Below are 23,741 nucleotides of genomic sequence, written 5' to 3'. Positions count from 1 at the left end.
CAACACTGGGATTTGGAAAAAATCAAATTGAGGCACTTTGTACAGGCTACAAACCAGTGCTGGAGTAAAACGGACTCATTAAAATACAAATTATTTAAGAGAAAGAACGGGAATGCCATTATGCAAAGTGTCACTGACTCATTTTCATTTCACAGAGCCCAGGCTGCACTTTGACTGCACGTGATAAATGGGTCCTTTCTCCTCCTCCTCCTTCCCTGTTTTTTTCTTAATACAAGGGGAAAAAGACGCAATTACTGCCTGTCTGCTCTTCAACCTGTTGAAAAATCAGGCCCTGCTGGAGCAATCAGAGCGAAACCTTCAGGGAGTCCTTTAGGATCACCTTTAGGGTCAACCACTGCTCCACGTAGCCTTTGGCCACGGGGTACCTTTGTGGCATCACCACTCATCCATTCATTCCATTGGGAGAGCTCCCACTTGGGGCAGAGTGTGTTGGGGAGCACTGAGGGTCTGCACTGCTACATGCAGAGGGCTCTGGCAATGCTGCCATGAGCATTTCCACCCCAATATGCTGAGTGCTTACACAGCAGCACCTGACCTGAGCCCGACGCCATGGGCCATTTTTCCTGAGTAAGGATTAAAGACAAGAAGCCTTTGTCTGCTGCGGTTGATGTTATTGTTTCTTTTTCCCTCTTCTAAATAATTTGCTCTGGCTGCTCCGTCTGGAGTGGGGAGGTGTTCTGCCTCATCAAGCGTTAATTGCAACCGAGGGGAGCTGCTGGCGGAGCCTGGTAGTGCGGGGGCTGAGGCTTTCTGTGAAGGTGCTTGGGAAATGCTAAGGAAAACGAGCCAGGTGAGGGCAATGGGAGGTCGAGACAGTATCTTTCTGGGGAAGGGGCTGCATTGTACGGCTCATCCTGGCTTTGCTGGGGGAGAGAGAGATGCATTTGGGCAGCTTGTTGAAACCCGTGAGGAAAAGGTTATTCAACAAAGGTGGTGGGCATGGAATAGTCTGCCCAGGGCAGTGGACATGGATAGTGCTCACAGCCATAGGGTTTGGGTTTGGGTGGTACTGTCTGGGGCTGGGGATTGGACTTGGTGATTCTTAGGGGTCCCTTCCAGCTTGGGACATTCTGTGGTGCTATGATTCTGTGATCTCCAGCACATGGAGAGCAGGTACTCCAAGCTGAGACCCTACATTGTCTTTTATTTTGGAGGAGATCTCCTCCAACCCAAGCCATCCTATGATTCTGTGACCTGTCCTAAGCAGTCCCAGTAAGACTGCTGATAAGGAGCTTCTTTGAAGAAGGCTCCACAATCAGCATAGCTTGATTTCACCAAAACATGGTGGGATTCTCCTCTCCAGAGAGGGATGATGCAGTGGCACAGGCTGCCCGGGGAGGTGAGGAAGTCCCTGTCCCTGGAGATGTTCCACAGCCATGGAGATGTGGCTCTTGGGGTCTGTGGGTATGATGGAGCGTGTGTTGGGTGTGAGGGTCTTGGAGGTCTTTTCCAACCTTCATGATTCTGTGATTCTGTTTAGGTTCATGGTGGGGGTGGGTTGGGCTTGGGGATCTTGGAGGTCTTTTCCAACCTTTGTGATTCCTTGATTCAGCCAAAGTGTATTTTTGCATCCAAGTTTGAAACATTTTGTAATGTCTGGCATTAGGTAAGACTTTGATTTAATGCCTTATCTCTTGAATTCACCTTCAGCAATAACAATGTATTCTAATCCCCAGCTCCCCCATGATGGATGGGGCCTGCTTGGGTTAAACATCTGCGTTTGGAATCATCCACCCCTTCTGTTCCTGAAGCAGGAAAAGTCAGCACCCACCCACAGCTCGGGGCAGTGCTGCTGCTCGCTGCCTCACAGGACTGAGTAGCTTCTGCTTTTCTAAGGTAGAAGAGTGAAGAAAAATAACAGTAATCCTTGAGACATGGCAGCACACTGCTGGCTTCAGGGGGAGCTGGTTGATGCCTGAGAAAAAGGAGAAGAGAGGTGGTGATGCTAGCAGGATGCTCGGTAGAGTGCAAGTGGAGTGCAGAGAGGTGCTTCATGCAGGGCTGCTGGAGCCTTTCCATTTTCTCTTGCTTGCAGGTTTATAAAAACCTTTTCTTTTTGCAAGGCTTCTGGATTTGGAGCCATGGACAAGAATTGGATTTCAAAGGCTTTGTGCTGCCTGTGGGGATGCTGGCTGCCTCCATGTGCTTGTCCCTTGAGTGCCACAGAGCTTCTTACCTAGCAAAAGCATTGTGTTTTCTCCAGGGATGTGAAAGGCCAGATGGAAATGTCTGTGGTACAAGATGCTGGATTGAGCTTTAATTGATTTCCCTGGGGACACAGAGGTCAGCATCAGAACTGAGAGAATCATAGTCACAGAATCATTAAGGTTGGAAATGACCTCCTAGATCCCCATGCCCAACCCTGACCGACCCCACCATACCCACTGACCACGTCCCCAAGTGCCACATCTCCACAGGTCCCAAACACCTCCAGGGATGGGGACTCCCCCACCTCCCTGAGCAGCCTGTGCCACTACATCACCACTCTTTGAAGAAGATGCTCCTAGTACCAAGCCTGAATTCAGCTCTGCTTGAAGCCCAGGTGTGGGCTGGCTCCTATGCACTCTCCTGTGCTTGCTGACGTACCTCTGGGATTTATCTCCTCTCCCAAGCAAGTGCCAAAATTCTTTTCCATTCCTCTTCAAATCTGCCATTTTAAGTCTCGCTTGGGCAGCGTGTGTGGAGCAGTGGGACCGGAGCAGAATGTCACCTCCACTCCTTCCACCCAGGCACACTGCAGCGAGCTCAATGACATGCCTGACCCAAAACTCATTTTCCAGCAAGGCAATGTGTCTCCAGAGGTACAAACTCCTCATTTCTCACATTTTCATGGCCACAGCTCTCCAGGTGATGACCCCAGCCAGCTGCTTGCCTGCCGTGGTCCCACTCTGCTCGGATGGCTGCTGGGCTCCTGCTGTTTGTGCGGCACGGAGCTGATTGATCAGCAGCAACGCTGTATTTGCTTCCAGATAAGAAAACGCTGAATATTGGGGCTGGTATTGAGCCTCCTGAAATCCCCCTGGAAACAGCCCGGAGTCCTTCTGACCGCTGTTTGCAGAGATCAATCGGAGCCCCTGCACGTGTGCTTTGTTGTCATGGCACAGCCCTCCCTTTTTAATCAGGGTGCCGTGCCACTGTGAATCAAATGCCTCACAAAACCTGTCTATTATCTCTAGGCAATTATCTTTATTAACCGAACTTGTAATCAGCTCCGAGAACAGAATCAGGGTTGTGTGGCATGATGTGCTTTCCTCAGAACCCAGCACCAGCTGTGTCTCTGTCCTTTAATTCCTCTGTGGGTGACTCTCAGGGGTGTTCCTGTTGTTTTACCCCTTGTCGGTGCTATCCGTGCCAACCTGCTCATCACTCCATCCCATTTTGCATCCTTCCTGGTATTCCAGGATGCATTGAAATGCACAGCAGCAGGGCAGAGCTCTCAGCCAGCTGGTGGAGGGCTCTGGGGAGCAAGCCATCCAAGCCGGCCGATTTAACGTTGTTTATCGCTGGTGGATGCTGTTTAACAAGCTCCGTGGTTACTAATGGACTGGAAAGCACTCCATCCTCCTCGTGCGACACGAGCACATCATCCCGCTCCTTTCCAAACGTGGAGCAGAAGTATTGATTGGATGCTTCTGCCTTTCCTGCATCATTACTTTTCTCCTGCTCTGATGCTGCGCTGCTGATTCACACAGTGGTGGGTGATCCTGCTGGGACTGCGTGCCATCCCTGCCCAGATGCATCCAGCACCTCCTTGCTGAGGGTCTGCAGCTGTGTGCAGGGCAGAGCTCCCCCCATGCCATCCCAGCTCTGACACCATCAGTTATGGACACAGTCAGGTGCCCAAGGAGCAGGAATTCATCTCACACCCACCCTGTTGTGCATCTCTTTGCATTCATTAAGGAGCTGGCTGTTGTGCTGCTGCCCACTTGCTTGGCTTGCTCCTTCCTAGAGCTCCAAACAATCACCCCCGGTCCTTCTGTCTGTAGTAACCTCATCCCTCGGGATGAGCTTTGCCCCCCAGTGCTTCTTGTCATTACATTCCACATCTCTTTCTCATCCTCCCCCTCTCCCTTTCTTCCCTTTTGCGCAGATTTCTTCTGCTGAGGGCTTCTGAAATAATAAATCAGGGGCCCTGGGCCACTGGAGATCGCCTGTCCTTGTTAGCGGCGTGGCTGCTGCTGGCTTCAGCTCCCGTGGGACTTCTGCCCTTTAAATACCAATTTATTCCAGCACCAGCTTCGCTGTCAGCCCTCTCCCATCAGGGCACACGGCAGCATGGCTCTCGCTGCAGACCTCCCTCCCCATCTCCAGGCAAGGAAATTGCAATTTTCCTCCACCGTGCTCTTATCCCTTAATTGCTGCTGATTCAGCGAGGTGGGAGGCAGTGAGGGGCTCCACCTGCAATTATTGTCGACACGGCTGGGGAGGTGACAGCCCAGCCATGTCACTTTGGGTTTGTTAATAGGTTTGGCTGAGAATTGCCTCTAACAATATTTGTAGCTCTCCCCTTGGGTGCAAGACCACCCATAGCTGGAAACTGAAGAGGTTATCGTACAAATCTGTGCAGGCACATAGTGATAGGAAAATAGGGGGAATGGCTTTCAACAAAAATAGGGGAGATTTAGGTCAGATGTGAGAAGGAAATTCTTTACTCAGAGGGTGATGAGGCCCCAGCGCTGCTTCCCAGAGCTGTGGGTGCCCCATCCCTGGAGGTGCCCAAGGCCATGGATGGGCCCTGGGAGCCTGAGCTGGCACGGGGCCGCCAGCCCATGGGAGGGGTAGGGCTCAGGGTCCTTGGGGTCCCTTCCAACCCAACCATTCCATGGTTCAGTGGTCCTGTGATCCTCAAGATCCCTTGCAACCCAGCCATACTATGGTTTCTGTGATCTTCAAGGTCCCTTCCGACCCAGCCATTCAATGGCTCTATGATTCTATGACTATGAAATTCCTTTTCTGCCCTGTTGAGTGATATGCCATGCTCTTGGAAGGGCATTCTGCTTCCAGTGGTTGAGTTGGATCTCGGTTCATGGCTTGGTAAGGTTAGATTTGCACCCCAGGAGAGAGTTGAAAGCAATCCTTTGTGTTTATAACATACATATGAATAACATAACCATATGTAATAATAATAATAATAATATAGTATGTGCATAAATGACACATCTCCATGCATTCAGCTCCTGCACTACTTCCATGCTTCCATCCATGTAGAGATCTGCAGGGAGGAGTGCTGGGATTCACAGTTCCCATCACTGTCTGTGATGTGTTGCAGTGAGCAGCTGAGAAAACAGGGAGACTATGAAGCATTGTTTTGTCTGTAAGAAGACCTTGAGCTGACTTTCTGTCCTTCAGGTCCATTCTTTGGGCAGTGATTTCTGTGCACTAAATTACTGGTATGAAAGTAACCTATTTTGAAGCCTGAATGTCCTACAGATCACGATATGAAACCCTTGCATAGATTTAGGGATCCTTAATAGCAGTGGGTAAGGATTAAGAGGAGTTGGCAAAGGAGGAGAACACTCCATAAAGCTTGGAGGAGCTGGGAGTGGGGAGCATGGGGAGCAAGCCCTATAGGAGACTTCTGCCCCACTGAATGCAGATTGATCTATCTGCTCAGCGTTCAGGAAAGGAAAGGAGATAAAGACCTGTCTGCTTCTAAGGAAAATGCCATTTTTCTGCTGAAAATTCCATGTTTGCCTTCCTCGCTCCATCCCACAGCACTTGGCCGGGCCAGGCAGTGAGCAGATAATGAATGTGCCGAAATGCAGTTATTGATATCGCTGAGGTCATTATAGTGAGGGCTCTGCTGAGCTCTCCCATAGAAAAGGGCATTTTTCAGCAGGCTGTGGTCGTGACACCAACAGTTTCATTCTGTATGAAATCTCGGCTGGTAAAGCCCTCGGCCCGGGAGCACTTTGTAAATGCGTTATCAGGAATATATATATGCAGGTCAGCATATATATATATTTATATATATATATATATATTTCAGCCAGGAGCAGCAAAATGGCTCATTTGCCTCTCACTATTAACGCAACGTTCTGCAAGGACCTGTGGCCTGATCCATGACTTCTGAAAACAGACAAGATTGTTTCCACCTACGCTGGGGAGCTTCTCGTTCTGGGATAAGGAGAATTTGGGGGATTGTGGAAATGAAAGCAGAGGGTGGGTAACCCACAGTGGGAGCCCTGAGGCAATTTGCTCAGTCCCAGGGGTGGGATGGTGTGGATGGAACCAGTGAGGAGTCGTGATTTCATGGGAGAGTGAAGCAAAAATAAGTGCTGGAGAAATTACAGCATGGGGAACGCATTTCCAAAGCTGCATGTAGCAATTGCACCAGGGTGGCAAATTGTGCAAGGCACTCTGAGCTGATTGCAATGGAAATGTGTGGTGTGCGGCTGTCGCTGGGATCTGGGTCTATGCTGATGTCTTCCACCTCCTCCTTTTGTCCCCTGGCAGATTATTTTTTGCATCACTTGGGTTCTTATCAGTGCTCGCATGTTAGCTCCGGGATGCTGGGAAGGTTTTGTAGCACTGGAGGTGGTGATGTGGGTAACGGAGATGTTCAGAAGCCCTTTGGGCATCTGTGGAAGTCTACACCTCACCCAGTTTCAGCTGTCCCTGGGGTCCCTTAATCAGGCTCTGTAAAGCATCTCCATGTTATATCTTTTATTATTAAGGTGAGAGTATTCTGAATAATGCTAAAACAACATCTGCTCGTGTTTGGGATTTATTCCATGTCCATTATTTTTAGTAACTCTTACCTAATCCTGTACTAAAGTGGACTTGAAATTCCTTCTTAATAAAGAGGAGGTGAGGACTGAAACATTAGTAAGAAGGGACCTTGCTCCTGCCTTCAGATGTGTATCATGGCATTGTAGAATGGTTGGATTGGAGGGACCTCAAAGATCATGGAACTGTAGCGTGGTTGGATTGGAAGGAGGATCCCAACAGCCATGGAATGGTTGGGTTGGAAGGAGCCTTGAGGATCCCAACAACTATGGAATGGTTGGATTGGAAGGGACCTTAAAGATCATCCAGCTCCAACCCCCAGGTGTCATCTAACCAAGCATTTAGATGGGGCCCCCAAGTCTTCTCCATCCCAGCCAGTCCTTGGAGTTCATTTTGGAGCAGTTTCTGTGAGATTTAGGGGGAAGTTCTCTTGATGCTTTTTGTCTCTTGCCCAAACTGGTCTTTTAAAATCACATGTTTTAGCAGTAAAATAAGGATGCTGAAACAACGTTAAACTTAATTTTACCTGTGAAAACATTAAATTTGATGAACCCCAATTTTTCTGGTGGGGTAGAGGTCCTTTAAGCTCTCTCCATGGCATCTTTCCATCCCATTCCCTCACAATGAGAGCTTTCACCCATCACTTTAGGACTGCGCTGGGCTTTGCAGCTGCTTTTCAGTTCTTTTTTACTGTTTTCCATTCTATTTGCAATCTGCCCAGCCGAGGTGGGGTCCACCACCACCCTTCCTCCTCTCCTTCCTTCTGCTAGCCCTGTTTCACACCCTGCTAGAAGCAGTTTATTCCCTCTTCCCTTACAGCCTTGGGAACCCATTCGTCCCTCCACCAGCCACCAGTCTCTTATGGGAAACAGCACAACACTCCAATGGGAAGAACCCAACCACTTGTGTGGGTAGATCCCATTGGGTCTCATGGGGAGCATCCCTGCCCCATACCCCCCACGCCAGCTTCTCCTCAGCATCCCTTCCTTGCAGCCAACACTCAGCCCAACATCTTGGCTGTGCAGGAAGGCGGTGGGTGGCCGCTGGCACTCTTCCCCATGCCGTGTTGGCAGCCTCTGGATGCTGCCCAAGTTCTTTTGCTTTGCCCTTATCTGGGGCCAGACATATTGTTCGCACCGACGTCTTGTGCTGATTTACCCGGACACTCCTTAGAAACCCGGCGGCCGGAGGAGCTGCAGATAGTGGTTTGGGTGTGGGGATGGAAGCCGCTTATTTTTGTTCCTGCAGACTCAGAGAGGGTGGGATAAGTTTCTGACTCTTGGTTTTGCCTCCTGCTTCAGGGAGACAGACTCCTCTTGTGGCAACAATGCTGATACGCCTCTGGTTGTGATTTGGGGTTTTTCATTATAGCTAGTGATGTGTAACTCAGCATCCAGATCAGATTTATTGCATTAACATGTATTTCCTTGTTGTTGTGATGCCTTTGCCAGAAAGGAGCCAGTGTTTTATTAACCGTGGTTTTTAACTTTATTCTGGGTTTGGGGCAGGACCTCTAGGACGATCCAGTTTCTTGGGGTCCTTCCCAAAGATGGAGGTTCATATCTCGCTTCCCATCACCCACACATGGGGACCCCGATGTGGCCACCCCACATCACATCCCTGCCTTTGCCAGCCGTCCCCACCCAGTGTCCTGCTCTGAACAAGGGGAGGGACCTGCTCCAAATCCTGTTATTTGTCTTTCAACGCCGTGGCTGAACCCATTGGGTTGCACGCATGCCAGGAAGCTGGGTAGGGTCAGGCTGCAACCCCAGCAGAAAGAGGCAGCACGCTCCAGTGAGCTGGGCTCCAGTGGTGGCAGTGCCTGCCAGGAGGGTTTTGGGAAGGGGACAGACCCATAGCAAGGGTAGGATGGGTCAGCTGCTGCTTTGGGGCCAGCTCCAGTGGTCAGGAGGTGGCATCTGAACAGCTTGTGGAGTCAAACCCAACTCTGAACGCCTCCTTGGCATCCTTACTTGGGTCAGTGGTACAAAAAGGCAGCGTAACCCTTTTAGTTTAATGACAGACAGCTTTCAACTTGTTTTGTCCCATTCCGGGTCCATAGGAGCATGGTTTATGGAAACGTGGAGCTGGGCAGTGAGAGCCTGTGCCCTGTGGTTAAAGCAGAGAGGATGCGATAGGTCAGCTTCAACACAAACAGACCAAAAAAAGGGGAGGGGTGGGGGGAGATCTATTATCTTTAAAAAGAAAAGGAAAAAAAAAAAAACCAAGACAAAACAAAATACACTGCAAAGGACTCTGCGTGCTCGTTGAAAAAGGAAACACAAAAAGATCCCGGTAAAATGGGTCCACATCCCACGCGCCGCTCAGACCTTAATAGTACAGGTGGACGGGGAGGGCTGTGTGCCAAATTCTTTTGGTTTAGAGGGAGTGGTGGGAGTGAATTCTCATAACCGCTCCTAGAAAGGCTTAGCCTTCCTCACACAAATCAATGACACTCGGCTCGGCTGCAGGCACCGGGGCAGCTCCGACACAGCCCGGGGGCTCACGCCGGGGACGGCAGCGTCGTCGGAGCGCGGAGCGGAGGTGAGCGGCTGCTCTGCTTCCCCGCTTTGCTCTTCGTTCCCAAAAGATCTCACGTAGGTTGTTTTATCCTTCCCGTGGCTTATGGGGGTGAGGGGAAGCAGCCTGTGTTTCATGCTCGGAGGGTAGTGGTGTTCTTTTCCCATATTGCCCCGGCGCGTTCGATCCCCTGTAATAACCCAGCACCGTTTTCATGCAGTTTTAATTGTTGTTCCAACCCGACCCTGTGGTTCTCTTTCTGATTTACTCGTTTGGAATCGTGAATCCTTACCAAGCCCAGGGATTTTGGCTCTATATCAACCCCTACACCGCATCTCAGTTTATGGGGTTTCATCGCAGGTCCGGCTCGGTGTTATTTGTTGCTGTGTTTCAGATGGGAAACAGGGGTGTGAAACTTCTGTGCACGTCTGGGGTGGGCAGCGGGGTGCAGAAGGGGCAGGTGGATCAGATCAGAGCTGGTTCTGTTCGGTCTTGGTTTTAGGAGTTAATATTTTTGTTGGGGTTCTTTGCGAAAAAATAACTTGACAGAGAAAAAAAAAAGTGAAAAGAGAGAAAAAAAAAAAAAGAAACAGAAATATTGTCATATTTAATAGGAATATATTTTCAGGCTGAAATTACAGCCTCTCCCTGGAACTTTTTGCTGCCTTTTTAACAAAGGCAACGCCCCGGGATGGTGCTGGGCTGTAATATTTCTAACAAATCCTTCCTATAAGGCACTCTGAGCGCTGTCTCAGGGTCCCTCCCCAGTTCTGGACCCTGCCCGGGTGATTTGTGGGGACAGAACCAACACGTCGAGCTGCAGCTTTGTGCAAGGTTTGTTTGAATGGAGATCTGCTGGGAGGAATGCGCTGGGGAAGGGAGAAATGGAGGTGGGAGCTCTCGGTGCTGCTTTCCAACCTCATGGAAGTACTGCAGGGACCTGGAGCTGCCCTACAAAGGTTGGGGCACCACCGCTGTGCCTGGGTGTCCTGTGAGGATGGGATGAGGCTACACATGGTGCCTTCCCCCCTTCCTGCTGCTGGATAAAGGCTGGAGATGGGTTGGGGTGATGGAGAGGCTGTGCTGAATGGGGATACGGAGAGCTAAAGGGTTCCTGTGATGGGACCCTGAGTCCTGGGCTGTGCAGGCTGCAACACCCGCCTGCATCTCCTGCTCCTCTGGGGGCTCCGTGGTGTTCTTATGGGGATCTGCTCGAGCATGGTGGAGGAAATACCTCTTCCGTGCATGGGGCAATGGGGTAGACAGGGAGGTGTATGGAGCTGGAGCACGCTCGGGGCTCAATCCTGCTCAGGTTTTCATCTCTGAGTCACCTGCAGATACGCAGCTGCTTCCAAGGAGAGGGGCTTCCTCCTGTAGGGAAGGAGCTGGCTGCTAGGCTCTGTCCATCTCTTCCCTCATGTTCTCTGCCCCATTTCCACGACCTCATTAATGCACTCAATCAGTGCACCCGGCTGAGGCCCTGGGCAGCCTGGCAGTGTTAGCACCGCGTCCTGCTGCTGCTGCTGGTGCTGTTTACTCAGGTGTGGGCAATGAGCGGCCCCCCCGGCGTGCTGCAGCACCCAGCGAGCACCAACCCTGCCAGCGGGGTTTTCCAGCCAGCCTGGGGCCGAACTCCCTTTGAAATTCCTTCTCTAATTAATAAATGAGTGGCAAGTTTCACTGACATAATTCCACAGCGATTGCTCTTAATTAAAGAGCAGCTATTAAAATAGTTGCAGGGTGCTGAAGCCTCTCTCTCTTCGCTTTGTATTCCTCATTGGTTTTCCATTCTGTGCCACCAATGGGATGGATTTTTTGGGGGGACCCTGTAGACTCTTTGCAGGAGGATGGGATGGAGGAGCGTGGGGCTGGTGCTGTGCTGGTTGTTTTCCTTCAGGGATGAATAGAGGGAGGGGATGTAGGGCTGAGATCTTCTGCCAAGAAAGAGTTGGAGGCATCGTGGTATTAGTCAGAGCCCTTTGATTCCTTCCTGGAAGCGCGTGCCCGGTGGTAATGCTGCTCACATGCCCACGTCATTTTCATGTCACTCATGGGAGCAGCTTCCCCTCATTATGCAGCCATTTCTCACGGCTCTTGGGTTATGTTCTTCCTCATCCCTCCAAGAGGGTGTCCCTGCCCTGAGGAGCAGGCATGTGGTAGCCATGATGGCACAGCCTTTTGGGGGAGGACACCACATCCAGAGGCTTTGCGAGCTTCTCCCCCCCCATCCATCATGTCCAGCCCTTGGCATGATCCATGTCCTTCTTCAGCTCCATCACCACTGCCAACCCCATCGGTGCCTCATAATGCCCTTGCTGCTCCCCACTGAACAGTCCTTGGTGTGATCCATGTCCATGTATCCAACTGCATCACTGCTGCCAAGCCCACTGGTGCCCCCAGATGCCTTTACAGCCCTGTGATGCTGTCAGCAGCTTCATACCCCATACCCCATGGGATGTCCTTGACCTTGCCTGTCAGCAGAGGAAGAGGAGGGGACTTCTCACCCCATGGCACGTTTCCATGCACGGGGATGTCAAGGCCATCAAATCGCATCCGCATCCCAGACAGTGGGGAGAGGCAGCGTTTCCCCACCCCGCCCTGCACAGCGCTGAACCAGTTTGGGAAGTGGCTCCATGGTGCCGCTGGATGAGGCAGCCCAGGAGGAGGTGGGAGACCACGTTGGAGCGAGCTGCTGGCACTGCTGGGAGGAGCAGGGCAAAGGGATGGAGAGCAGCCAGCTCCCTGGCTGTGCAAACAGCCCACACCCATGTGCCGTGTTTATGCCGCCGAGCCCGTCACCATGGCATTGGGGCACCTCTTGCCAAGGTGAGCTGAAGCTGATGGAGCAGCACCTCTGGGAAGTTCTCTGGGAGGTCTTTGGGATCAGCTGGATCTGGGGTGGTGATAAGCCCAGTGCCACACGGGTTCTGCTGCTTCCATCCAAAATGTGGGTCCTGCCACCCAAATGGGGGGCCACCACTGGGGTGCTTCACCCTAGGGACCAACTCTGTAAGGATATGGACTTGATGATCCTTGTGGGTTCCTTCCAACATGGGTTATTCTGTGGTTCTATAAAATGCCACCTTCACCAAGCCAGGAGAAAATTGGAGAAAGAGAGGGGAGGAGAGGAGATGCTGAAAATGGAAAATGGCAAAGAGAAAAAGACAATGAGGGCTGGGCTGCCTGCTGCCTTTAGGGACCGGTCCCCATCACTGCCAAAACACGGTGCATCCTTGGGTTCAATTCTAGCAGCTTCTGGCCCTTTAATCCTGTTTGGAGGTATATTAAGGAAATCAGCTACTCTGCACGTTGGTTTTCCTATGTGCAGAATTGCTCAGTAGTCACCTCATGGGTCTTGGTCTGGTTTTGAAAGAGGTTGGAGACCCTCCGGATGGAAGTGGGCATAGTGAGCATGGTGGGGATGGGTTGAGGCTGGACTGAATTATAGCAATGGCCTTCCAGCCTTGACTCTTCTATGGATCTATGAGCAGGAGTAGTGAGACCAGGTTAATGGTTGGACGTGGTGATCTTCATCCAACCTTCACGTTTCTATGGTTCTGTGGTGTAGAGAAGGCCAAGTGTTCTATCAACCCAGGATCATCAATTCCCTGTTTAGTGCTCATGGTTGCAGGGGAGCCGGTTGCAATATTGGAACCTTTCTGCTGTGCATACACGCACTTTCCAAACAGTTTTGTTGCAATTAATTACCGCGTAATTAAAGCAGAACGACAGCACTAACTAAGGGCAAAATCTTGAGAAACAAATAGCATTTGGGCTGGTTTTGTAATTGCTCCAGGTTCCCCAGATACAAATTACACTGTCAGGCTCCTGATTGATGGGAGAGCTGCACGTACCAACACCTTGGGGCTGATTGCTGCGTGGGCTGGGGCTTGGGTGGCCGTGTAGCACTGCTGTCCTTGAGGGCAACCCCATTGGGATGCAGAGCTTTGATGATTGGACTTGATGATCTTAGCGGTCTTTTCCAACCTAAATGGTTCTGTGATTCTCTTCCCTTGATGCCAAGAGGCATCCCATGGTGAGCAGTGCATGGGTGTCATTGCTTCCCTGCTCTGTGTCCCCCCCCATCTCCATGGGGGGAATTCAAAGAGCTTGTGTCCTCATCTGCTTCAAGGTAGAGGTGAGCACTTTATTTTAAAGGTTCTTCCCTCCACTCTGCTTTCTGGCCACGCTGGAAATATCGAGCACTGTTGTCACTCTTGGTGTGGGAAAACTCTTTCAAGATTAGAGGAATGGAGTGGGTGTTTTCTCGCTGTTAATTAAGAGGAGTGAAGTCGTGACTTTTGAGCAAAGCAGCCCAACCTTACAGCTGCTCAGAGGTCATCTGAGTTAATGCATCTCAACAAATGCCAACAAAACCCCAAAGTATTCCGACACCGCTGCCTGGCTGGAGATTAAAAATAGGGAGGTATGCTTCTAAAAGAGTCTGGAGTTAGAAACAATGAGATGGGCTGCGAGCATCAGTTGTGACAGCAAAACTACTGCAGCACTGAGCACTGGGGACTGGGATGTGGGTCAGCATCTCCTAATGTAACCCATGGTGTCACACCAAGGGATCCCCAGTGCACGTAGACAAGTGGAGAACACAAAGCTATCCATTGGCTGCAGGTGGAACTGGAAAGCTGTGGTGAAATTGAAAAGCAGTGGGGTTGGACTTTGGGTTCTGGGATCCCCCAGCATCTGTTTCACATAGGGACATGCTGGGCATGGTGGGGATGGGTTGGGCTTGGGGTTGGTGATCCTGGAGGTCTTCTCCAAGCTGAAATGTTCCATGATTCCATGGTCTCCCTCTGGGCTGGCAGCTGGGCTCCTGCTCTGCCAAATGAGAGGCAGCAAGAAGGAGACTCAAGCTGATTAATTTGAGCCCGTGCTGCTCTTATCCTGGTTTCAAAGTAATTGTCTCTCGTGTCCACAATTTTCTCTCCTTACATTTCGCTGCATATTTATGAGGTTTCGGGAGGCTATCTGCAGCCACATTAAACCAATTTGCTCCTTGAAATGTCTGACCTTTGATCTGCCAGCCACTGCCTTTCAGAGCCAGAAAAGAGCCTTTAATAACGTGTCACATGAAAGGCTCTCACTGCGGAGCTGTCGCTGGCAAACCCGACTCTGGTTAATAAAGTATCGGATGAATCAATTATTGCTTAATAATTGTTACCTGTATTTTTGTGCTAAACAAGGAGAGCATTTCTCTGCTCTTTCCCCACTCCCATTACCATCTCCCGCTAGATGAAACCAATAAGACAAATGCATGCATGCAGCTAGAGCTGATGGTTCTCACGCAGCAGCCGCAGCCCCTGCAAGCTGCTCAGCTCCACGCTGGGCTCCTGTAGAGCTGCAGAGGCGAGAGGCTCTCTGGGGCCAGGAGTTAACCAGCCATGCTGGGGACCATTCATTTTACATGCTCATCACATATTGGAAATGACCATGCAGCATCTCCTACTGCTACAGAGCCGTTTTGCTGGGAAAAAGAGAGGCAGGTCTGGCTGAGCTGTTGTGAATACGAACGTGTGGCTGCAGTGGGTGGGATGCAGGGCAGTTCCTGAGGGGTTGCATCAGCTCATTGCAGCCCCGAGCCCCAAATCATCATTCATAGCATCACCCATAGGCTCTGAGAGCCCTTCAGGCTCTGCACCTGGTGTGATCTTCTTGTTGAGGTTATGGGGGACATTGCTAAGGTTCCCTCCAAACCCAGAGCATCCAGGTGCAGTGTTTTCTCCTCCAAATTTGGATTGCTTTACAGAGACCATAGAATCACAGAACAACAGAATGGTTGGATTGCAAAGGGCATTAAAGGTCATAGAAGCATAGAATGGTTGGGTTGGAAGGAACCTCAGAGCTCATAGAACCATAGAACCATGCAGTGGTTGGGTTGGAAGGAAACTCAGAGCTCATAGAGCCATAGAATCATGCAATGGTTGGGTTGGAAGGAACCTCAGAGCTCCTAGAACCATAGAACCAATCAATGGTTGAGTTGGAAGGAACCTCAGAGCTCCTAGAACCATAGAACCAACCAATGGTTGGGTTGGAAGGAACCTCAGAGCTCCTAGAACCATAGAACCACACAATGGTTGGGTTGGAAGGAACCTCAGAGCTCCTAGAACCATAGAACCATGCAGTGGTTGGGTTGGAAGGGACATCACTGCCCCTTCAGCTGTACCCTTGTTTTGGGCTGGGTGCTCCTCACCAGCTTAGGCTGCCTGGGGCCCTATCCATGGCCTTGGGCACTTCCAGGGATGGAGCACCCATGCTTCTCTGGGCAACTCAAAGGCAGTTATGCATCAGGTGTTGAGGTGTCTTTAGGCTGGGAAGGCTCTTCTTCTTGACTTTTGCAGAGTGCTGGGGCTGGATGCTCACATCCCACATCACTGTGACTTACACCTGGAAAGAGCAGTGATAACAATTTCTTTCCTGGGCCTGTATCAATCCCACTTCAGCCAAAACCAGCAGCAAGGCCAGTGTGAGTTTCACAAGGAGTGAATCACAGCAATTACAGCTTCTGACACCTGCAGGGTTCCCTGATGCATCACTGTGAACCAATGCAATATCCAGGAGCAAAGCCTCGCTCCGAGTGACATTGGAGTGGCACCAATACCCATCCAGGAGGTGGCCTTGGCATCACTCTTTTCCATCTCTTGCCTTGCTGCTTCACAACACAAGGCTTTCAGAGAGGGGTAGTGAGGAGTTGGAAAATGCAGGAGGCACCCAGGTCTCCTCAGGCTGCTCTCATCTTCCAGAGAGGCTTCTTGCCTGCCATATGGAAGGGATGACATCCCTCTTGACATCCCCAGCCTGGGAAGTTTTGGGTTTCAGTAGAAGAAGATCCATCTGCACGTCTCCTAGCACACGTGTGCTGCTTTGGCTTGATGAGGAGTTGGTTGCAAGGCTGTAGGTTTGCAGAAATGCAGGTCATAATTATCATTGAAATGGAACTCTTCTGCTCCCCTGACCGTATCAACAAGGAGAATTTCAGTACAAATCAGTTCACAGAGCAATCTCACCTCCCTGCTCCAGCGTGGGGGATGGCTGAACTTAATCCCATTTACACAGGGCTGAAAGCACCGTGTGGGGTTTGCTGCTCCTTGGGTGGGAGCATTGGGACCCTGCCCCTGGGTGTCAGTGAGCACAGGGATTTGCAGATGCTGTTCCTGCAGCACATCCCTGCCTCCTTGGCCAAGGGGAGCCTCAGGGAGAGCGCATAATTTCAGGGCTGGCAGTGCTGTCTGCACAAAGGTAGAGTTGGTTTCTATGATTACAGGGATAATAGCATGGGAAACCTGGCTGCAGAATGGCACGGGAGCAATTACAGTTGCAGTTCCCTGCAATTATCCCCATGCCCCGCAACGCAGCCCCCAGGGTTGTTCCTACAGCAGCACCCAGGGCAAGGCTGGGGGCAGGAGGACCTCAAAGAGGTCCGGACCCAAAGAGGGTCAGGGATTGAGTGAGGTTGCAATGGTCCCCACTGTTCCCAGTACAGAACCAGTTCAGTCGTGCCCAGTGTAAATTGGTTTGTTGGACGTTGCACAATGGAGGGAGGAGGAATGGGGATGGGCTTGGGATGGGGATTTGGGGAAGCCAGGGACTTCACTTCCTTGTACACCCACAGAAAAGCATTTTGCTTCCTTGTCCCTCAGCTGGGGATCTGCAAACATACAGCGTGGCAAGGGGGTGCAATGGGAAGAAACCCATTAGAGCAGAGGTGATGCTCAGAGGCACCTTACCCACAGTGCTGCAAAGCTTTCCTGGAGCTGGTCTGACCCCGGGGTGAAATATCACACCGTATCACACCCTGTTTCACAGCACTGCTTGTGGGCTTCTCTCTATGTGGCTGCTTGTAGAAGAAGTGTGGTTTAGTGGGATCTGGAGTTGATGGGGGATGCATATAGGGTCTGGGTTTCAAGGGGATGCATATAGGGTCTGGGGTTCAGGAGGATGCATATAGGGTCTGGGGTTCAGGGGGATGCATATAGGTCCTGGGGTTCATAAGAATTGTTTGTGCATGGGGTCTGAGGCTCATGGGGGATGCATGGGGTTATGGGGAATGTATATGGGCTGTGGGGTTGATGGGGGATGCTTGTGGGGTCTGTGTGCCCATGGTGCTGGCTGTGGGCAGGGTGCATCCAGCAGCTGTGGGGCATTGCTCACCTGAGCACCGGGTGCCCTTGGCTCCTGGTGACTCTCATTGTGATGGATGGTGTTGTGGAGAAGCGCTGGATGGAAAATATATGTCAAGGATAAAAAGTGATGCTTAAAGGGCAGGAATAGAGCCTTTCCTGTGCAAGGAGCCCCGCTCCAGTCTGAGCTGTTTCAAATTAAGTTTTCAGTTTCCTAAAGGCAGCAGACAATGCTTCACTCCGTTCTGTCCCTGCTATCATTAAAACTCGAGTGTGTTGTCTGGATACAGTATTTTGACCTACCGTAAGAGCTCTAATCTTTTCTAGGACCATTTCTCGCCGCTATCTGCAGCCTCCCCGACCGCGGGGTGAAATACAATCGCTGTCCTCGGGAGCTGCACCTCCCCTTTGTCTTCGCCAAAACAGAGGAAAATAAGCGCTGTGCGAACCGCCTGAATTTCCCCGTCCCCCTCCGCCGCCGCCGCCGTTTGTTGGGCTGCTTCCCCCGCTGCCACCCGCCTGTTGCAGGGGATGCGAGGAGCCTTCATTGTCTGCCGAACAATTCCTCGCAATTTGCTTTTCGCCGTTCCTCTCGGGCTCCTTGAATCCCTTTATTTTTTTAACTCGGCGCTGCGTATTTTTAGCCGACGCTCCGTCTCGCTGCTTTCCCCGAACTGTTTGTGTTTGGAAAAGCCCCGTTTTTGCTGCTGGCTGTACCTTTGTGGAGCATTCCTCCTCGCACACCAACCCTTCCCTTCCCCTCTCACTGCTGGGAGCAGCGAGCTGCTGGCTTCTCCCGTTTTCCAGCTCTTGCTGGGGTCCCACAAACCCTGCACCTGCTTCCAGCTGAGCCAAGCCCGTCCTCATCATCTGTGGGATCTGCTGTGTCCCAGTGCAAAGGGAAGCTTTGGTTGGATATTAGGATCAATTCATTTTCCAAGGAGTGGTGATGCAGTGGCACAGGTTGCTCTAGGAGGTGAGGGAGTTCCCATCCTTGGAGGTATCCAGTGTTGGAGATGTGGCACTTGGGGACATGGTCAGTGGGCATGGTGGGGTCTGGAGATCTGGGAGGACTTTTCCAATGCCAGCATCCCCATGGCATGGTCAGGGACCAGCACACGGTGGCCCCCATACTCTGTGTCCCAGCACACAGCTAAGCCAGCTCCCCCTTATCCTCTAGGTAAGGTGGCATTGGGATTTGAAAGAGCTGACTCCAAATGTTAACTCTGCCATGGGCTTCCTACATGGCCCGAGGCGAGGCATGGAGTATCTCTGTTCCTCATCTGTGCAAACCAGGTAATCTCTGTTTTCTCCCACTGTTTATTTTGAGTGTGTGTTTGGAGACAGGCTGCTCCTTCTCTTCTGTCTTGTTTGTACAGCACTTGTGAAGCAACGAGCATCCTGCTCGTAGCTGCTGGGCAAAGAGTAAATGGTCACTGCAATTAGTGGTAGTCATCATCATAAAAATAATAATAAATCTTGCACCTCACTCTGTAAAAGCGCAGTCTCAACTGAAGATGCTCCCAGCTACCATCAGCAAACGATGGCTGTTTATTCCCTCACCTTTACGGAATCATTGAGGTTGGAAAAAAACCCAAGCTGAACCCCAATCCACCTTGCTGTGCACACTGACCATGTCCCCATGTGTCACATCCCCATGGTTCTGGAGCACCTCGAGGGATGGTGACCCCACCATCTCCATGGGCAGCCTGTGCCAATGGTTCTTTTTATCCTTCCCCTCATCTGTGCTGATGACTGGAGGTGCAGCCCCGGCGCTGTGTCTTTAATTCCTGTTTTCCTGAGCACCGCTGCGCTGTGGTTTAGGAGAAAAATGGGATCTCTGTTAATCGTGCTGCCAGTCTCTCAGAGTTGTTTCTGCTATTTCTTAATAACAAACTGCTTTTCTCTGTTGTCTTTCAACATCAGATGAGTTCTTGTTCCCATTTCCCTTTAATAAGTGTTATTTTACTTCCATTATTACTCAATAGTAAAATCTCTTCCCGTCGACTTGGGCAGAAGTGGATTTACGGCTATGAAAATAAACTTGGGCGTGATGAGATCTTGTCATTTTATTATCTATAAAGTACTCCGCATGACTTTGTAGTTATCAGAATGTAATTATACATTTAGGCTTTTCCACCGTCTCTCTTTCGTGTTCTTTTTAAAAAAGGGAAATGATGGAAAATCAGAAACCCACTCTTAACCAGAATTTACAACACAAACCACCATTGGCTTTACCCTGGCTTCTTCCAGGGGCAAAAATAACCCAACCCCAATCTCCATGTGTCGGGATGGTGCAGATCTGCCCAAGGTGGTATTCATGTTAGGACACATCATTGGGATTTCTTTTTCTTTCTTTTTTCTTTTTTTTTTTTCTTTATGTGTGTTTCCTGGTTGGAGATGCAGGATTTACTGCCGGGTGCTAATTGTCATCGGAGGTGCTGGGTGTGGGCAAATCATTGTATAATGCCCACACCCTTCGGGCGGCTCAGGGTGCGGCGCTGTCTTGGCCTCACCGTGCAGTTTGAGATGTATTATTACCCAAAAGCAACACACCCTTCCCGGGCTTCTTTGTTTTTATTGGGATAGCTCTGGTCTGGCTTTCCGAGTGCCCAGCATGGTTGCAGCTTGATGCTGGGTGTCCAGCCAGCCCTGCTGCCCCTATGGAGCTTTGCGTGGGGAGCACATCAATCATCACAGAATCAGTCATCAAGGTGTAGAAATGGTTACAGCTTGCCGCAATGATTTCAGAGGCCTTTTCCAACCTTCATGATTCTGTTGATGCTTCTATAACTTGGGTTGGAAAGACCTTAAAGCCCATCTGGTTCCAACCCCCTTCCATAGGGACACCTCCTCTTCCATAGGGACACCTCCCCCTAGACCTGGTTGAACACAGCCCCATCCAACCTGGCCTTGAGCACCTCCAGGGATGGGACATGCCGTCTATCTGAGCACTTCCTCATCCTGCAGCCAGAGGCCTTTGTCACTAAGGCAAGGGCAGGTGGCATGGTTGGAGACAACTGGGATGGGTGCTGGTCTGACCCAAGAGGAACTCGGATCTTCCCACAATGGATGTGAATGGGAAAGATGGGGACACATGGATGGGAACGTGCTGTTGATGCTTCCCAAAGTTGGTGTGGCTGCTTTGCACCTGGGCCTGAAGAGGATGGAAGAGGATTACTTCCAGCATGAGTCCTTTTTTAGGGACTTCAGGATGGCTTTCCCTGTGTAAGGACTTTCATGAGGCCTTCTGAGGCCACCAAGTGCACCATTTTGCACTTGGTGTCTGTGCTGTTCCACCCGTCTGCCTTGGCTTCTCAATTCCCCAGCCCCCATGTCCATATTGGAATCATTTGTCCAAATGGAGATCTTTCTCGCAAACTTCTTAGGTCAGATTTGTCCCATGGCTTTCCATAAGCACACCAAGTGTCACATCTTCTCCTTCATCCATCACCGTCATCTGGCATGGAGTACCCACGATGTCCGTGTCCTTTGCACACCGCTGGGTCTCCTCTCCCACCCCACTGTTGTCACTCCATGAAGGGTGATATTACTTCTTCTTGCTTGAGGTAGAGGCTGTGTTTAAAAGACACATCTAAGGCCGACTCAGAGAGAAGTCTCACCTTGCCCATGCCACATGATCGACTAGGGGGGCAACGACGCAGCCCCCTTATTAGGGTAATATAATTTTCCATCTCAAATAGGAACCAGGGATGTTTTAATGATTGGGCTCATTAGGTGGACTTTCCACTTAAAGTGTCTGTCTGGCAATTAAGGCTGGGAGAAGCATGACTGATGACCACACCTTCCGTGACTTAATGGGGAGTCTGAAGGCTGATCTTATTATCACACCGATACACTCCGTGATAAAAAAGAATTTAAGATACTCTCCAGAGATTTATGTGCCCATTAGGAAGCTGCCAGGAGAAGGTTAAGGGAACTCGTAAGGTCAAAGCTGAACAGAGGGAAGTACTAAATGCTTGGGATTGGGGACACAGGACACGGTTTCTGCCCTTTGCTCCTCTCCTGACCCTTTACATGGTCCTTAATGCGTCACTTGGTTTCTGATTTCTCTCCTGTGGTGCTCACCCATGGGTTTCCAGGTGGGTCTTGTCTCCTTTTTCCCCTTTTCAACAACAGTTTCCCCATTCTGAGGGCTTTAATGTGCTTCTGCTCTTACCCACATAGCCGGAGGAGCAGGGACCTGCAGTGCTCATATGGAAGGCAAAGGATAAAAACTGCGTGGAGTGGAAGGAAGTGGCGTTCAGGGTGGGTAGGAGGCAGCTGAAATCTAAAGCAAAGAAGAAGGTTAGAGCTGAGTTTCTATTCTCCTCCAAGAAACGTCCTCTTGGGTCCTCAGCGATTCCCCAGCCCGTGTTAAATTGTGACCCACCATAAAGTTTTATTGAAGCCTGGTGTTTAATGGGCTGGAACTCATTGCAGAGCTCACAGTGCAGCTCCAAGCCTCCTGTTGGGGACCATTTTCCCAACATCAGCTTGCCGTGGCTTGTCCCTGATGTTAGCTGTGCAGATGGGTTGGACACCCCAGGATACGAGAGCTGCTCCTTCAGATCCTTACTCAGCTTTCTCTTCCTTAAGTACAGTTGAGAGAGAGAATAAAATATGTTTTAGTCCAGCACGGAGTTTTGATGACATTAAACTCTCTGGCATTTGGGTCCATTTGGTCAGATTAATAGACAAATGGAAGCGTGGAAGACTTTCATTTCAGCATGAATCTGACTTGCACATGGAGCCCAATTGGTTCGCATCAACCCTCCCTTTGTTTTTAATTAAACATGCTGTATGACAGATGCCCAACACTGAGTCAAAACAAGCGGTGGAAAAAAGAAAACAACCCATATATTACTTAGATTTGTGCAAAGACTAAATAATTGAATATGAAGGCATTGGCTTTATGTCTGTAAGGAATCCTTTTGAAGTTGACTCTTTTGACCTTGGAGGCCCCGTGTAATTTCCCTTCTCCTCTCCCCTCCTTGCTGCACTCCCGTAATCTCCCTCCCTCTTCCGTCGTCTCCTCCCACCCTGCTCCGCATCCCTATTCATGTGTTTGAAGCTCTTGGGGGTGATCTGGGCTCTCCCACCCGTTTTCTCCAGCTATCCTCTTACTGCGGCTATCCATCCTCAAGTTGCTCTTTCCTCCCTCCCCTTGGGAAATGGAAAATGAAGGAACCTTCACCCTCTGCCTGGCCAAGTGTAACAGCACACCCGCTGCGTTCGGCAGGGGATGAGCTCCCTCCCTCTGCTTGGACAGCATGAGGACTCCACCCGTAGCACTAATCCTATAATCACTGAGTGACCTTCCTGGGCTGAACCACATCATGGGAAGGCTTGCAAACAGTTTGTAACTGCTTCTCCCTTCCTACAAACTCCACTGTCTTCTCTGTCAGCCCCATGCTGTCCCCATGGTCAGTGGTTGGAAATGTACATCCAGCACAAGGGAGTCTCCTAGCATCCCAACAGCATCTAAAATGTTGTTTTTTAGTAAAGAGGTTTCAGTCAGTGTAAAAACATGGGCAACCAGCTTGCAGTGGGGGGTTAGAACTGGATGAGCTTTGAGGGCTCTTCCAGCCCCACCATTCTGTGGCTCTATGATCCTTGGGCTCCCTTCTAACCCATCTATTCTGTGGTTCTGTGATCTTTGGGCTCCCTTCCAACTCAACCATTTTATGGTTCTGTGATCTTTGGGATCCCTTCTAACCCAACCATTCCATGGTTCTATGATTTTATGATATAAAAATCGCTACAGAGCTTCAGTTCTGTGAGCTCAGTGAATGGGTCTCCATATTACTGAGTGTGGATGGGAACACAGCAACGGGACGAGCAGTCTTATGATCACAGGATCACAGAATCATTAAGGTTGGAAAAGACCATAAGATCCCTAAGTCCAACCCCAACCCATCCCCACCATGTCCAGTTATCACGTCCCCAGGTGCCACATCTGCCCCAGGCTTCTTTCCAAAGAGCAGATCCACTTCTGAGCAAAGGATGTGTGTGCATGCTCACCCCTTCATGGGAATATGTCAGCAAGAGACTGGCAGGAACTGGAGGTTAAACACAACTCTCACTCAGCATTTATCCAAGCAAGGACATTTCTGATTGCCTACTCCCTAGGAGGGCAGACTGTGGATGCACTCCCCATGCAGGTAAATAGCCACAGTGATTTCACAAGGACTCGAATTCCTCCTGTAGTGCGAATATGAGCTAAAAAAGGGCAAAAGCGCCTGGTTTGATGGAGAACTGCTCTCCCTCAGCTCATCTTGCCAGGCTGCAGAGTTCATTTTCCCACTGACACATCCCTGACAAAGAGCATGTGGCACA

The 23,741-nt window shown here is 50.5% G+C and overlaps 1 protein-coding gene across 6 annotated transcripts in view; it reads left to right on the top strand.

Moving 5' to 3' along the window:
• The window catches only part of ZBTB7C (zinc finger and BTB domain containing 7C), a 93,887-nt gene that overhangs the window by 53,517 nt on the left and 16,629 nt on the right, over window positions 1–23,741 (top strand). The window contains exon 1 of one of the 6 annotated variants that reach the window (XM_015848220.3): window positions 9,190–9,294. The exons of 4 other annotated variants lie outside the window; for them this stretch is intronic. The gene's annotated coding sequence lies outside the window, so the exon portion shown is untranslated. Of the gene's footprint in view, window positions 1–9,189; window positions 9,348–23,741 lie in introns of those variants that run through there. One more of the 6 variants, XM_015848222.3, reaches the window with a different exon arrangement.

This window comes from Coturnix japonica, chromosome Z (genome assembly GCF_054131305.1).
Source record: "Coturnix japonica strain WE chromosome Z, WE-NBRP24, whole genome shotgun sequence".
Lineage (NCBI taxonomy): Eukaryota > Metazoa > Chordata > Aves > Galliformes > Phasianidae > Coturnix > Coturnix japonica.
Note: the sequence above shows the minus strand (reverse complement) of the source record. Positions and strands in the feature narration are given on the sequence as shown.